This window comes from Ceratotherium simum, chromosome X (assembly GCF_057802395.1).
Source record: "Ceratotherium simum simum isolate JZ-2026a chromosome X, ASM5780239v1, whole genome shotgun sequence".
NCBI classification, from domain to species: domain Eukaryota; kingdom Metazoa; phylum Chordata; class Mammalia; order Perissodactyla; family Rhinocerotidae; genus Ceratotherium; species Ceratotherium simum.
In genome coordinates, this window is record NC_141940.1 from 125,571,894 (window position 1) to 125,588,034 (window position 16,141).

The 16,141-nt window shown below is 38.4% G+C and overlaps 1 protein-coding gene across 5 annotated transcripts in view; it reads left to right on the forward strand.

Moving 5' to 3' along the window:
* The window catches only part of LOC106800156 (neuroligin-4, X-linked), a 295,700-nt gene that overhangs the window by 246,914 nt on the left and 32,645 nt on the right, over positions 1-16,141 (forward strand). The window lies entirely within an intron of this gene.

A 16,141-nucleotide genomic window follows, 5' to 3' on the forward strand; every position in this document is an offset into this window, starting at 1 on the left:
AGAGTGTCCTTACACAAATCTAAATGGTATAGCCTATGACACACTTAGGTTATATGGTACTAATCTTATGGGACCTTTGTCATATATGTGGTCTGTTCTTGACCGAAGTGTCGTGATATGGTGTGGGACTGTAATTTAACCTCACTTTGGCTGCCCACTGTGGCCCCATTTCTTTGTTCCTACAGCATCAGTCTCCTACTCTTTGAAGAGTTCTCTCCAGCCCCTGTCTCAATTCCTCTCCTCCTATCTTCTCTTGAATCCACTCCAATCAATGTATATCCCTTGCTACTTCATCAACCTCCTCTTGCCAAGTTGACCCATCATTGGGCTCTCAGCTGCTAACTCCAGGAGTTAACTGTTAGGCTTCATCCTGCTTGCTCTGGCAGGACTTCGGAAGTCCCATCTTGAAGCATTGGGGGAACGAGTGAGGTTGGAATTGTTAGCAGGAAATATTGGGAGGGGATGGAGGAGTCCACGAACATCCCAAAATCATGTGCTGCTCTACAGCCCCATTCTCCCAGCAGACAAACTGGAGAAGGCAGGGCTTAATTTGTCTAAATCCAATGCCCTTCTGCCTACCAGCTAGGGCAAACAAGCTGCTTTATATTTCTAATTTTCTTGCTCCATCCAATCAATTGTCAAATTGCGCAAATGTCAGAAAAATAAATCAAATGACTTCTTTGGGATTCTGGAGTAGAAAAAGGAAAGGCGAGGGGTCAGACTCTCATGCAATCTGGGCATGGGAGGAAGTTCTTGTTTTATTGTGCTGTAAATAACTATATGACATTCCTGGTACCTGAGAATTCGGGACAGGTAATATATAGCTCATATGAAGTCAGTGAGCATCTTCTGTAAAAAAATAATTAGTTCAAAACACTGTGAATCATTGTAAATTTCGCTATTAAGAAAGAAATAAACATATTATTTTGGATATAGATGAATGTTAATTATTAAAGTTTAATTATAATTCTCGGAGTTTATTCTGATTTTCAGTGAAAGAACCACTAGAGAAATGCAGTAGAAGGACCACAACTAATCCAAGCCTTATATTCACCTCGGGTGGGGGGTGTTCCTCCTCCATCCTTCCTCCTGAGAGTGGTGGAAGGATTTTGCCAGAGTGAAGGCAGATCAGAAAACATCCCAGTTGCTTCCATAGTTCATGCTGTGACAAGAAGTTTCAAGTCTCAAGGACCGAACAGTATAATCAATTTCAGAACTTCTCCCTTCTCCTCCACAGCTCACCTCTGTGGACGGCTTGCTCAGCACTTGGGATTTGTATTCACACATTGTTTAGATAACTTTGGAGCCTCCATTCTTATATGCTTCCATCTCCTTCTCATAAATAAAAACTATTAGCACCAAAGTTTCTGGAAATAGACCAACATTGTATGCCATACATTAACCTGTTAAATTTGGTTATTTATATCTGGAAACCTCTGCAGCCGTAGAAAACCAAGACACCTAAGAACCACAACTTTCCTCCAGAGTAGCAATGTCCCATAGCATGTTGTATGAATTACCTGCTTATTTTTAAATTTTCTAGTAGCAACATTAAAGAGAAATCAATAGGATTGATTAATGTTAATAATACATTTAGTTTATCCCAATATTTCCAAAATATTAACTCAACATATAATAGAGGCAAAATTATTAATGAGATATTTTGCATATCTTTTACTAAATATTTGATATCGAGTGTGTATTTTATACTTACAACGCATCTCAATTTGGACGAGCCACATTTCAAGGGAGCAATAGCCACATGTGGTTACAGCTACGATATTGGAAAGCATGGTATTAGAGTCTGAATACTTCCACCACTATCAACCATCTCTTCTCACTTACACCTCAGTTACAACCTCCTGATTGGTTTCTAGACATTCACTTCTGCAAATTAATTGGCTTCTAGAAAGGCCAAATGATCTTTTAAACAATAGATGATCAAAACTCATCTATGTCTTTAAATCACCTTTATAGTTGAGTACTCATTCCTAGACATGGTCTTCAAGACTCACGGTATTCTTTGCTAAGCCATTTTGCCTCTTCCCATGTCATCTTTCCTTTGTTCTCCATACTCCAGGTTTCCTACACTAAACCCCTCTGAGCACCTTGCATTTCTACTTAACATTTACAATGCGTTTGGTCTCTAGTACGTATCTGGTTACTGTTCTGGGTTGTAAACTCCATGATAGCATGCAGAGTGCCTCCCTTCTTCACTATCCATCCAACAATCGTGCTTAGAAGAGAGCCTAAAACATAGCAGATATAAACTCCATAAATTGACTTAAATTAATGCATGGAAAATTGCATCTGCTAGTGTAATGGATGACGCAAGTGTACACTGTTGTTGGATATGATTTTTAAAAAATCATGAACTAATGTCAGATTCCATCTGTTATCCTTATTACTTCTATGTAAATTAATCTACAATATTCCAACAGCAGTGCAGTTGAAATTTATGGTTAATGTAATATGTTGGAACACACATGACGACTTGTTGGAGGCCTGGGTTCTATTCTTGATCAACAACATATGTATGATTTGACACATGATGTATGAATTTGGGCAGTTTGAGGACCAGTCACTCATCTGCACTCTCAAGTTCCCTGGGTATAAAGGGATGACATTAGAATAAATCAGGGTTTCAGTTGATAGGCCAGTTGTCCTTATACCTGGTAGAGATCACTCATTGATCACAGTGTTCTGTTTATCTGAGTTAATAGGTGAATTCTTCTTATAGACTCTATTACCCATCTATTAGAATCACTACATGTGATTAAACAGATTTAACATACTGGGTGTGATAGAAATCAACGCAAATGTTCAGCTGCTTTCCCAACTTAGAAGTGGAGTTGAACCCTCTCTCTTTGCATCTTGTGCTGGCCTCGGAGGTGTTCTTTCATCAAGAGAATGTTCTGGAAGTGAGGTGCTGGGCCTTCCGGGTTGGATCATTAAAGCCATGCAGTTTCTGCTCAGGCTGCTTGGAATGCTCACTCTTGGGATACTTCCTCTTAGAATCCAGACACCAAGTTGCAAGATGTTCAAGCCTCATGGGGAGGCCGTGTATCATACTCCCATCAATAACCTCAGCTGCCCCTCAGTTGACAGCCAACATTAACTGCCAGCCATCTGAGTATGCCATCATGGGCATCTCACCTCCTTAAGCCTTCAAATGACTTTATCCCTAGCTTCTAACTGACTAGAACCCAGAAGACCTCAAGAGAGAACTTCCCAGTGGAGCCCAGCCAACCCACAGATAATCTCATGATTATCATGAGAGATAATCATAAACTGTTTCTTTAAGCCTCACATTTTGGGCTGGTTTGTCACACAGCATTAGCTAACCAGAACAGAAATTGAAACCAGAAGTGATGTGCTATCCTAAGAAAAACCTAAAATATGTGGTGTCACCTTTGGGACTAGATGGTAGATGGAGGCTAGAAAGGCCATGGAGAGAGGGTCACCAGCTTGAAGGATGGGGAAGAAAATTGGAGGCTGGTGGAAGGGGATGGATAAAGATAACCCAGTGAGAGGCTCACTCTTACAGGAAAAAAATATAGCTTTAACGTTGTACAATTTTATGTAAAAGTGTATTTGTCTTTTAAAATAGAAAGATGGCATCCCAACGAACATATTTGACATTAGAAGTTCCTAAGGAACATGATAGTTAACATGCATTTCAGAGGTCTATGTTATTTATATTACTATAATATAATTTCCATTGTATAGCAAAAGGTTAAGGATGCAATTATAATAATAGATTCCTTTTTGTTAGTCTTAAATGTAAATTGTGAACACCATTTTTATTTTGTCTTTATAATCCATGCCTTTTCCACAGTTTGAGTCATATAAAGATCTATTTTTACATTATGAATTTTGTAATACATAGTTCCACAGAAAACAACAATTTATAACACATGCAGTTTGTAGATATCGTTCCTTTCAGAGTAAACTTTTAACTAGTTTTCCTTCATTTCTATTATACACATCTATCTACTTATTCTTTAGTTCGGTTCATTCCCACCTATTCTTGAATGTTCTTGTAAAGTTAGAAAATATCCTTCAAATTCTTTTCAGTCTCTACCTGCCTAACAGGTATTTAAGTTACATCTTGATTTCATTTTCTGCTTACAGATACATACTTCCATTTTCAGGCTCAACTTATTCTGCAAACGTCTGCATTCTAAGGATGACATACATAAAGAAAGGACATCTATATCTTCTTGTACAATGTTTATTTCTTTTCATAAATGTGTATTACTTTCCTATTTGCCCATCTCAAACATATACACACTTGTGTGTGTATGACATATCTGTGATATATCATATATCTACATACACGCATGTGTGTGTATATATATATATATATGAAACGCCATCAGCTTCTGAAAAATAACTCCTCCATCAAAATGTCATTATATCTACCTAATATTCCTTCTCCCCCTGCACGGAACACAGATCTTCTGCCCCCAATATCAAGCCACCCCCAGGGTCTAAAGTCACTTGAAGGTACTTTTGTTTCTTTAAACAATTTCAAATTTCCTTTTTTCAAACTTTACGTGAATTGGCATGCATTTTGTACCTCAGACTGGAACATTTGGGAAACTTTCCCTTATGCTTCTGAATGCTTGCCTAATCCTAAAGGATATATCTTTATCCACTATATTTACATACTTTCTTTTGAAGTTATACCTTAGGGTACTCTCTTAGAGCTCAAATTTTGTTTTTCTTACTTGTGCTTAGAATAAGTCAGTCACTCTTTCTTTCTCCCCCTACTTTCGGCTTTGCTATGCTTCCTACCTGATTGAATTCTTTATAAACCATAGAAGCACTCCTTACTAATTTGATTCTCTATATACATAGTGTCATACTGTCTTATTTGTTCTTTAAGGCTAAGACTGTAAAAAAAGTTTGAGGTGTCTAACAGTGTTTGACACTTAAAATAAAGGATAAGTATATATTTGGAAAGTCAGTTACAGGAGTAAAGTAGGTAAATAGATGTCTAATTGTCTAGGCAGTGGTTCTCAGCCAGGGAAATTTGTCAACATCTGGAGACATTCCTAGTTGCCCCAGCTAGATGGAAGGAGGGGGTACTAATGACATCTAGAGGGAGAGTCCAGGGAGGCTACTGAACATCCTGTAATGCCCAGGACAGCCCCCCAAGACAAAGCATTATCCAGCTCCAAATATCAGTAGTGCCAAGGTTGAGGATTACTGGTCTAGGATAATATTAATGAGCACAAAGTACAGCTTGGAACAGCTTTTTCCTTACGTGGTTTATGCCTGATTTAAGAAATGATCATAGGAAGAAATAAACTCTTGGTTGTGTAGAATTCATGGGTGATATTTTCCTGTGTGTTTATGCAACCTCTACTTGGAGCAGAGAGGTGAGTATCAGGCAAGTTACTTCCCAGAATCGTCCATGTTAAGGACAACGTGGCCCTCATTACATTCCACGTGGACACCTGCTTCCTGATTCAACACAAGCGCCATGACCCTGAAATGGTAGATCTGCGTGTATGCTCTTGCATGTTAATGTCAAACACCTTTTTACCCTCTCCAAATTCGCTTCCAAATTTGATGGCTCCAGGCTGACCACCAAGGCATTCAGGCAGCCTACTTTCTTCTGCTGGGACCTTTCACAAAGTGAATCATACGTCGCTTTTCCTTTCTGAAGCATATGCCATTTTATTTTATTCTGGGAGTTTGAATCACGCTGTACATCTGTTTTAGTGTCGTTCCCAGCGAGTTCACTAGCAGTGATTCCTCAGAGTGGTTTCTTACAAGGATGCTTGCTGACCTAACCCATCGATCTTGCCCCTGCCTCCAGTCATCCTCTAAACTGTTGACTACGTTTATCTTCTCACACCCTTACCATGCTTTTTGTGAGCTTCCTTTTTTCCCTCTATTTGGCATTTATCATTACTTATTGTGACTCTTGAATATTGGACAGTGAAGAGAGATGCCCAGTGCCTATTCTAGTATACTTTCATCCTTTTGTATTATCAGTGTTACTTTTCATTTCCTCTGAATACATAATATTTCCAAAGGCTTTATGGCACTGAGTATGCTTTCTCCTGCTTTTTTCCTCATTTTGTCCTCAACAACAACTTGGTGATGAAGGCATTATTATTACCCTCATATTTTACGTGATGAAAGAAGGTTTCACAACCTGCCAGGAAATCTCAGCCATTAATCGACAAAACTGGGGGTCTAAATTCTATCTTCTGCCTCCAAAATGATTGTTCTTTCCATGCTATTTGCTATTAGCCTACTAAAAATATTGCTTAAAAAGAGCTCCACTAATATTTCTCCTTTGGCTGATTTCTTCTCTCAGACCAAGGGAGTTTCTGAGATTGGGATGATCCACTGATGTAGGTGTCTTCCTAATTAACATGGATGCGTGTGCTGTGTTCATTTGTTTTGACGTGAACTGATTAGGAAGGGCAGCTTTAGGGTGCTGCGCACTGGTGCTGGTGAGGGGTGGGGGTGAGGGCAGCCAGTAGAAGAACAGCCACAGAGTGAGAGTGGAAAGCAGCTCGCCACTCCACCACAAAGAATACATGATTGTTTCAAGGGTTTCTGCACACTACTCTTTGTGAGTTCTGCAGAAATGAGAGCAGCCTTCTACTCTGGGTTAGACTGACAGTGACTCTTTCCGTTGTAACAAAACACATATTTCCTGGACGAGTCAAATGATCTGAGCTACCCTTGTTCACTCAAGATTCGGGGTCGGCATTACAGGCAGGGTGCCCCCAAAATAGGTGGGCTTCTTCATTGAACATCTGGATCACCTCCATCAAGTAGAGAAGATATGGAATCATGCTCTTATAACCTTTGTGGTCAGAAATGATACCCACAGTTGCATTTTCTTCTGAAGCCTCCCAGGCCTAGTTCAGTCCATGTAGATGTTGTCCAGGGTTGGCCAGTTAGGCATATAGCAATGGGATAATTCTATTCCTAAACAGTTATGACAAGCTGCTGATATGGATATTATTCATTCTCAGTCAGGGCGTATATCTTCTTGGGAAGGCATAGCGACTTAGTAGGAAATGATCACTCTATATATTTAAATTATGTCTTTAACTTAGAAGGAAAATTCACCACCTACTGGGTAATAAGCGTCTCAGACTGCATGAAAGTCTGAGCATTTCCAATAATTATTTCTCCAAATCCCATCCTTTGCTGCTTCAAGTTCATCCATGAGATTGGCACTGCCTGCACTTTCCTGTATGAGCTTCCTATGGCTGCCATAACAAATAACACCACGCCTAGTGGCTTAAAACTACACAAATTTATTACCTTGCAGTTCTGTAGACCAGAAGTCTGAGTCACTTGGATGGTTTCTCTATGTCAAGCCTCACAAGTCTAAACCCACGTGTGGGCTGCACTATGTTCCTTATTTGAGACTCTAGGGATGAATCACTTCCAGGAACATTCGGTTTGTTGGCTGAATTCAACTCCATGTGGTTAAGGTTCCTGTTTCTTTGGTGGCTTTTGGCTCAGGGTCATGCTCGGCTTCTGGAGGACCTCAGCCCTCCTTGTCTCCTGGCCCCCTTCCTCTATCTTCAAAGCCACAATGGCATCTTCTAATGATTTGAATCAGTCTGACTTCCCTTCTGCCCTGTCTCTCCTTGTCCATTTTCAGTAGCATCTCTCTGATTGATTGTCCTGTCTCCATCTTTTGCTTTTAAGGGTCAGGTCATTAGACTGGACTCACTTGGATATTCCAGAATAATCAGCTAACCTTAAGGTCAGCCGCTTGGTACATTTAATTACATTTACAGAGTCCCTTCACAACAGTGCCTAGACTCATGTTTGATTGGGTAACCAGGGGAACAAGAATCTTGGGGCACTGTCTTTAGAATTCTGCTTACTATATCCCACTATATAAACAACTATTGAGGTTGGTTGAAACACATTTGACAACTGGCTTTGGGCACCCACCAGATCAGCGTAGTCTCTATTCACCCAGTAGGCTCCCCCAAGAAGACTCCAGTGGAGAATGGTATTGCCATTATCTTCATGTCCTATCCCGGTCTAAGTAGTAATCCTCAGATGACACTGCCTAGAGTCAGGGACAAATAAATTCTCCGCTCATCTCTGATGTGGCTGGCCACCACCCCAATTATTTGTGCTTTCTTATTTTAAAGGCTGAAAATACCAAGATCCTTTTATCCCTAACTTTACTGTCTATTAAGCACTTCCTTTTACTCAGAATTCTGCACCCTGAAATCAACCCACTCTAGTGATGTGGCAGTTGTTACCTTAATATTTCTATTTAGGGCTCAATTTTCATCTCACCTTAAAGGGTCTTGATAATTGAGCTCCCTTGAATTCCCATCTTGTTTCTTCCATTCCTTTGGATAATCACAAGTTAATTTTTTTTTCCCTTCATCAATTTCCAGCAGTGAATCAAAGGTGGATACATTTTCATAAATCAACCATTTGGCAACCTTTGCATTTTTAATCAACTTGCAATCACATCAAAGAACAAAGGAAGACCTTGAGAGATCATTCTGTTCTTTGGAAGTCCTATGTTCTTAGGAAGAATATTACAATGAGTTTTTCTAATGCTCTGACCTAGGTGTCAAAATTGTTAATATTTACAATGTTTCCTCACTGAAATTCAGAGTCAGTGCCCCATTATCTTCTATATGTGCCCTTACCTATAGCATTCAAAGTGGCTTTGCAACCTGAGAGAGCTCGGTAATGACAGCGATTTGTAAAACTAGATCTGACCTACAGAAGTTGTCTGATATTTGATTTTCCTTGCATTAATTTGCTGGTTTGGCTTTTTGCTTAGGCCATTCTGACACTTTAATTGCAATTTCTTAGGAAATGCTTCGAACATGAAATGGACAGTCTTTAAACTACCTCTAATAATAATAATTTGAAAAAATGTGAGTATAGCATCCAGTTATGCACCACACATCGATGTTTCCATCTACAGTGGACCACATAGATGATGGCGGTCCTATAAGATTAGTACCATATAGCCTAGGTGTGTAGTAGGCTACACCATCTAGGTTTGTGTAAGTACATTCTGTGATATGTGCACAACGATGACATTGCCTAACGATGCATTTCTCAGAATGTATCTCTGTTATGTCATTAACTGACATGTGACTGTATCTTTGTTTCTCAGTGTGAGATTTCCATTACCTTGTGCCATCGCGGGCAGACGTCTCAAGCAATAACCAGGCTTTGTTGATTTAGTGTTCTCATCCTTTATGTTTTAGTAGCTTCTCCAGTACCATGGTAGATTATAATAGAGTAGTAGAAGAAAGGTATTTCAAAGTACTTTCTGATTGTAGATCTCATTTTGCTCAGCTAAAAAAAAAAAAAGTTTTTTCCTGGGGAATAGAACCAGCAGTGTCCCCGTGTTTTATATTCGTCTTGGTCTATTGAACGTTAATGGAAATCTTTTGCAGCACCAAATCTTCACAAGGGTTTGATTCTACCATTTTCCTCCCATTTATTAATGGCACAATACCTATTAAGCCATTTTACAAAATTAGCTTCTCATAAGAGAGTAAATTGAAGACGAACTCTAAGGAAAGGTTTGACTCATCTATTTAGCCCTCAAAAATTCTCTCTTAAATTGTGGTTCAATTAAGAATTAGTCCAAAATAGAAATTTTAATAAAAATGTAGTTATAAGATATGAAAATGACCTTTAAATCCACCAGTGGTATAAAAGAGTAGAATAAATTTAAAATAAAGTTATAGGTGCTGATTTAATCCTTGAAAAGCATCACTTCATTTCCATAAATGAGGATTGAAATGAGTTTTTTCCAAATGAAATGCAGCTTTTAATGGAAGAAATGTATGAGAAATAATGTATTTCAGCAATGTGGTCTCAGCACCTTCCAGATGGCTGAGCTGAGGTAGGAAAATTGATGAGATGACATTTTGGATTTTTCTGCATGTACTTGCCCACTCTCAAGTGAATTTGGGCTTCCATCTGTATTTCAATGCTGTCTTACCTGGGCAGGAAACACAGGTGTCCAGGGAAAACTTTAAAAAATTAACATCTAAGCAGAAAGAGCCCCCAACTACTTAAAAAGAGGGGAGCTTGATGCTGTACCCCATCCTGTACAGTTAGTGTTGCTAAGTAAACCAAATTATTTTAGGTGTTTCTTCCTGACATTTTTTTCTTGTGTTATTTTAATTTTGGAACATAACTGGAAACTGAGAACACCATGTGGGATCCTTATCTCTTGCATCATCATGATTGAAAATCATAATTAGAAGAATGCATGGAAAAGAGAAAAGCTTAATAACCTATGCATACTTTTATGACACAGAAATGTGGAAAGAAATCAAGGATTCAATAATTACGCATGGTAGGGGAAAGGTTATTAAAAAGGTAAATTTTTTTTTTTTTGAGCACAAAAGATATCAAGAAATGGATGTTCTATAAATAGAGTAATTTAGCCAATTTATTTGCTGGAATATGGATGTCGACCTCTTCGTAGCTAAGAGAGCAAATTGCCCCTAGACCAGCCCACTGGGAGCTACAACGATTGTGTGTGTGTGTGCGCGTGCTCATGTGTGTTTGTCCTATTTGAGTGGGCAGATTTTCCACATCCCTATTGTAAATATTTTGGCACTCCCAAACTTAAATATTTACATGTTCGTGTGAAGTATTTCTGCACTTTCCCTTCCTCTGTATGCAGTGTTTTGCAAATTTCCTATCAAATCCTACAAATCCCCCAAGCTCCTTCACTCTCGTGCCCCTCTCTCTGCCCCCTATATATGTGTTCTATTACATCTGCTAGGACTCATCCTCAGTCTATGCATTTCCCATTTGCAAAAGAGGCAAAATGTGTTATATGCACCTGTCCTCTTCCACTTGTGTCTCTACATCGGTGTGTTGAATAACGCGAAACAAAACTTTAATATTCTTGTTGTGAAAAACTTGTAATCCTGGAATAGAATTCTCCTGGGAGGACTTCAAAGGTTTGGAAACAGCCCACCAGCTAGAGATAATTAGTGCTGTAAGGAGGCAATCTTTAGCAATGGACCTGAGAGGCACTTATAAACACCTTTCTATGGGTTTTCATATAAATCCTGGTACCAGGACACTGGAAATGCATTTATAAATTTTCTCTTTATGTTGAGCTTTGGCCAGTTCACATTAGCAGAACACTTGAAACACATACATGATGTCTTTGTGTAAAGAAATGGTCCTTTATTATCATTGCATGCTGTAGAAAAATGAATGATTGAATGAATAAATAAGTGTAGGTGTATGTATGTGTGTATGTGCATGCATATACATATATGTATATGTAAGTATGTATACATATATATTCATATATACTCACTTATATATTTCATTTGTTTATATATCTGGACAGACTGTATGCACATGTGTACTTATATGAACATAAAGAAAGGTAAACTGTATTGAGTTTGTGCTTGGGATGATGGAAAAGTTTTGGAAGTAGACAGGGGTGATGGTTGCAGAACATTGTGAAAGCGTTTAATGCCTCTGAATTATACATTTAAAAAGGTTAAAATGGCAAAGTTTATGCTATGGATATTTTACTACAATAAAAAACATATATATTAAGTTTGAATTTGCATCTACAAAAACCCAAACTCAAACGTAAATCCTATCCCTAAACTAAGCGCAAGTTATTTACCCTACCTTTGACCTTTGACTCTTGACACTAACCCCTACCATATGAAACCTGACCTTTGACCCTTGGCGCCTGATCTGAACACTGACTCTGACACTTAAGGAGAACCCAGATCTGAAACGTGTACTTGACGCCAACCCTAACCAGAAGATGGAACCTGGAAACTGAGCCCTGGACTTTTCCTCCTTGGTTCTTGAAACATTGAGTAGACCTATGACCCCAAACAGTGATGTGGACTTGAACTCAAACCCAATCCCAAGTTCTAACCGGAAGCTGGATACGAAACCTAATCCTACCCAAACTTGAACATGAATCCAAACCTGAACCCAAACTCTGAAGTTAACCACTCACCCGTAACTTGAATGTAAAACTTTGAACATATCCTTGACCCTTGACCATAACCCTTAACTATCGACCCTTGACTCAAACACCAAACACAGCCCCCAAACAGAGCCTCTGACCCATGGCCTTTGATCCTAGTCCTGACCTTCGACCTCTGTCCCTAACATGGATATGATCCCTTGATCTTAACATTGACCTTTGACCCTAACTCTACATCCAATCAGAAATACAAACTTACCCTAACTTGAACCTGAATCCATGCTCAAAGCCTATCTTAACCCTTAACCCTTGATCTTCAACCCTTTACCTTTTACCCCTTGACTCTTGACAATGAACCTTCAACCTGGACAGGAATCCAAATCCATACTCAAAACTTTTTTCTCACTTGAATCATAATCCAAACCCAAAATTGAACCCAACCTCTGACCCTGCCTAGCCACTGATCTGAACCCAAAACCTGTCCCTAACCCTGACGTGAGCAAATGAGTGTCTCGGTCCTAGAGGGTGGATGTGGGATTTGCAGCCCTACAGCCTACAGATGCCACAGACTTGGACAAACTATCACATGTAAGTTTTGCAAAAAGACTCAGCTCCTGGAGAACCAGGTGTTGAAGGTTATGGTTGACCTCTGTATAGACTTCAAGGTGAAATACCTGTGGCTTGACCTGTGATATTCCCCATTACATAATTGTGTGATCAAGAGATAATTGTGGGCTCCTGTGTCACTGAAAATCCATTCATTCAACAAATATTTATGGACTACCAGTGGTGTGCCAGGCGCCATGCTAGGCACCTGGATACAGCCATGAGCAGAAGAGAGCCAGATACCTGGCCCAGTGGAATGGATATTCTCTTGGTGGATGGAGATAACACTGACTAAATCTAAGATTCACTCCATGTGGAAGTCCTAACTCCTCACCAAACTTTTCTGCAAATTTCTTGGAGAACATGGATGGAGACTCTGGTTAACACGGTTATTTCTGGAGCCAATTTTCTCTACTTCCATTTATACATGGTGTGTTTTCCATCTTGGTTACCAACGTAAGAAACTCAGCCACTTCTCAATTTATATGGAAATCCAGTCAACTGCATATAGATGGATGTGTGTGTGGTGTTTAGTCTTTATTAGATATAACTTATGATTTGAGGAGAAACTGGGAGCATTTTATCATAAAAATGAGAAGATAAACCTTCCAAATTGATCATCTCTTAACTCTTTTTTCTTGGTGAGGAAGATTGGCCCTGAGCTAACATCTGTGCCAATCTTCCTCTATTTTGTATGTGGAACGCCACCACAGCATGGCTTGATGAGCAGTGTGTAGGTCCACGCCAAGGATCCAAACCCGCAAACCCTGGGCCGCCAAAGCAGAGCATGCGAACTTAACCACTATGCCACCGGGCTGGCCCCTCTTAGCTCTTTTGATAACTAACTTTTGAGCATCCTACAACTGGGGATTTTCTGCAGGATGTTTCAACTTCCAACTCATCAAACCCAATGATTGGCTAGAGCAGATTTATAATCTGTTCTTCTTCTGGAATTCACCCTCTGCCATGCATGATTTAAGAAAGAATACTATGAAAGTAAGTTCTTTCCCTAAGATGAGTTTTGCTTCTCTCTGTTAAAAATAATAATAGACTTTTGCCTCTATTAAGATAGTTCTGCATACTCAGGGGAATCCCTTTAGAAGATGTATGGCTTCTCTGAGCTATGCTTGCAATTTGAATAATTGCTATCTACGAGTTCCAGTAGCACAATGAATAGGTCAGAATTCCCATGAGGTTTATCTGGGAAATTTCTTGCAAAACACATCCCAGGTGTTCATCTGTGTCTGGAAATTTATAATAAGTAATAATTTCTCCAGACAAGGCGACTGAGAATGGTTGAACATTAGTTTTAAAAACCATTTTAACCAATGCCTTCACAAATACTAATTGAGACTTAGTTATTTAGATTCACTTGTTCTAGTTACTGAGAAATAGTATTTGGCACAGGACATGAAAGAATTAGAGCACATATTTTCTTCGTTCCAGAGAAACAATTACTTTATCTGGAACTAGACCATAAACTTAAACTCGTTGCTTTCTTAGGATTAGAAAATTTAAGGTTGGTGATTAGGCTGGTTGTTAAACTGTTGGATTTGACCTGAAATACAAAAAGGACTCATCATTTTTCTATCTCTGGCTGCTTCATGCAGTCCTGGTTCCAGCTTTTTAAAACAATTTTAATGGGTTGTTTTTTTCCTTTTTTATTATTAGAGAATATTTCATACACGGGCATGAATAATTAAATGCACGTCTTTCTATACACAAAATGAAATACAATTAGAACCCAATGGAGATTTTTGGATCCCTCCCTTCTCCCTTCTAAATTGCGTCATGTCATCCCACCCCATAAGGATAATAACCTTTCTGAATCTCGTTCATCATTTCCTTCTTTTACTGAGTTTTAATTCTGCAAAACTGTCACTACCAGCATGATCCTAATAATTTATTAAGTATGGTCTGTTTTTTGGTTTTTATGAATTGGATCATTATACATTCTTCTTCACCTGGCGTTTTTCATTGAATATTTTGTTTTTCAACCATGGTGATGTTTGAAACTTTAGCTCATTTATTTCCACTGATATATAAAACCCCATCCTTTGGTCATGTCACAATATGTTTCACTCTTTTTCTGAAACTGGGCCTTTTGTAAACATTGCAGCCATTAACATTTTGTGCATGTCTCTTGTTGAAAAGGTGCACAACAACTCTTTACCTAGTAAGAGATTTACTATACTCTATTTTATATGCATGTTTAGATATACGTGCTAATGTCAACTTTTTAAATGGTTGTGCACATTTATCCAAGAACAGAATATGAGTTTCTACTGCTCTTTATCTTCACTGGACGAGGTATTGTCTAAATTTTATTTTCATTTTTTAATATGGTAACTGTAAATTTCAGTATCTTTTTAAGAATATAATTTACACACAAAATCCGCTTATTTTAGGTGCACAATTCCATGAGCTTTGAAAAATCTTGGACAGTATTTTGAAGAAATTTTTTGACAAAAAATTTTAGCAAATAGTTTTGCATTTTCTCCAAATAGATCTTGCACAACTTCATAGCTTCTTTTATGTTTTCTTGCTTTGGTAAAACACATCTTTAAAAAGTTTTTTTTGCTAAAATCTATTGCTGATATATAGAAATAATATTGGCTTTTGTATGTTGATACTCTAGATACCTTGTTAAGTGTCATCATTAGTTTTAATAATTTTAAAATTCTGTTGGGTTTCATATGTAATAGAGAATATGATTTATCAGAATCAACAGCTACTATTTCCTCTCCTCATTTTCTGTAACACTTTTTCGTTTGTTTTTCTTACAGAGCTGGCTAGGGCATCTGAATACAATGTTGACTAGAAATTAGACTGTGTATCATTTTTTTTCTGTCTTTAGAGGAAAGGCTTCTTATGTTACCCCATCTGTATAATATTTGGAGTAGGATATCAGTAAATGACCTTCTTTAGATGAAGAAATACTTATTGGTAGGTGGTTACTCCAAAGCTCATTCCCATTGACCTCGTACAAATATCAGATTCAGATACTAAATGGATGAGGGAACATCCTGCCTCTCCCCACAGCACAGAATATAATGAGTCATATTTATTCAGAAGTCTGAAGACATTCTTGCGAAATATTTTATCTAGTTCGTGGAACTATACTCGATTAGTTGATTTGTCAATTGTTTTCTTAATACATTTATCCTAATCGATCATTTTGGGTTATAGTTATTTTTATGATCAACACTTTCTACCAGAATGCTTTTCATGCTTTAGCATTTATCAGAATCCCTGGAAGGGCTTGTTGAAATGCAGATTCTTGAGCCTATTCTCCAAAATTTTGATCCAGTAGCTCTTGGGAGGGACCAGAGGATTTGCATATCTAACTGTTTCCCACATGATGTGGTTGCTGTGGGTCCATGGACACACTTCCAGTAGTGCTGCGTACAACCTTCTGATGTCATAAGAATTGTGAGTTGTCATCTATACTTCTTATTACTGGTCAACCTCCAGTCACTCTGTTCATAAAATCTATATCTGTATTGCGTTAGGCTACTAGTTAATTTATTTCACTCTATAACTACAGAGGGAAGCCTACTTAAT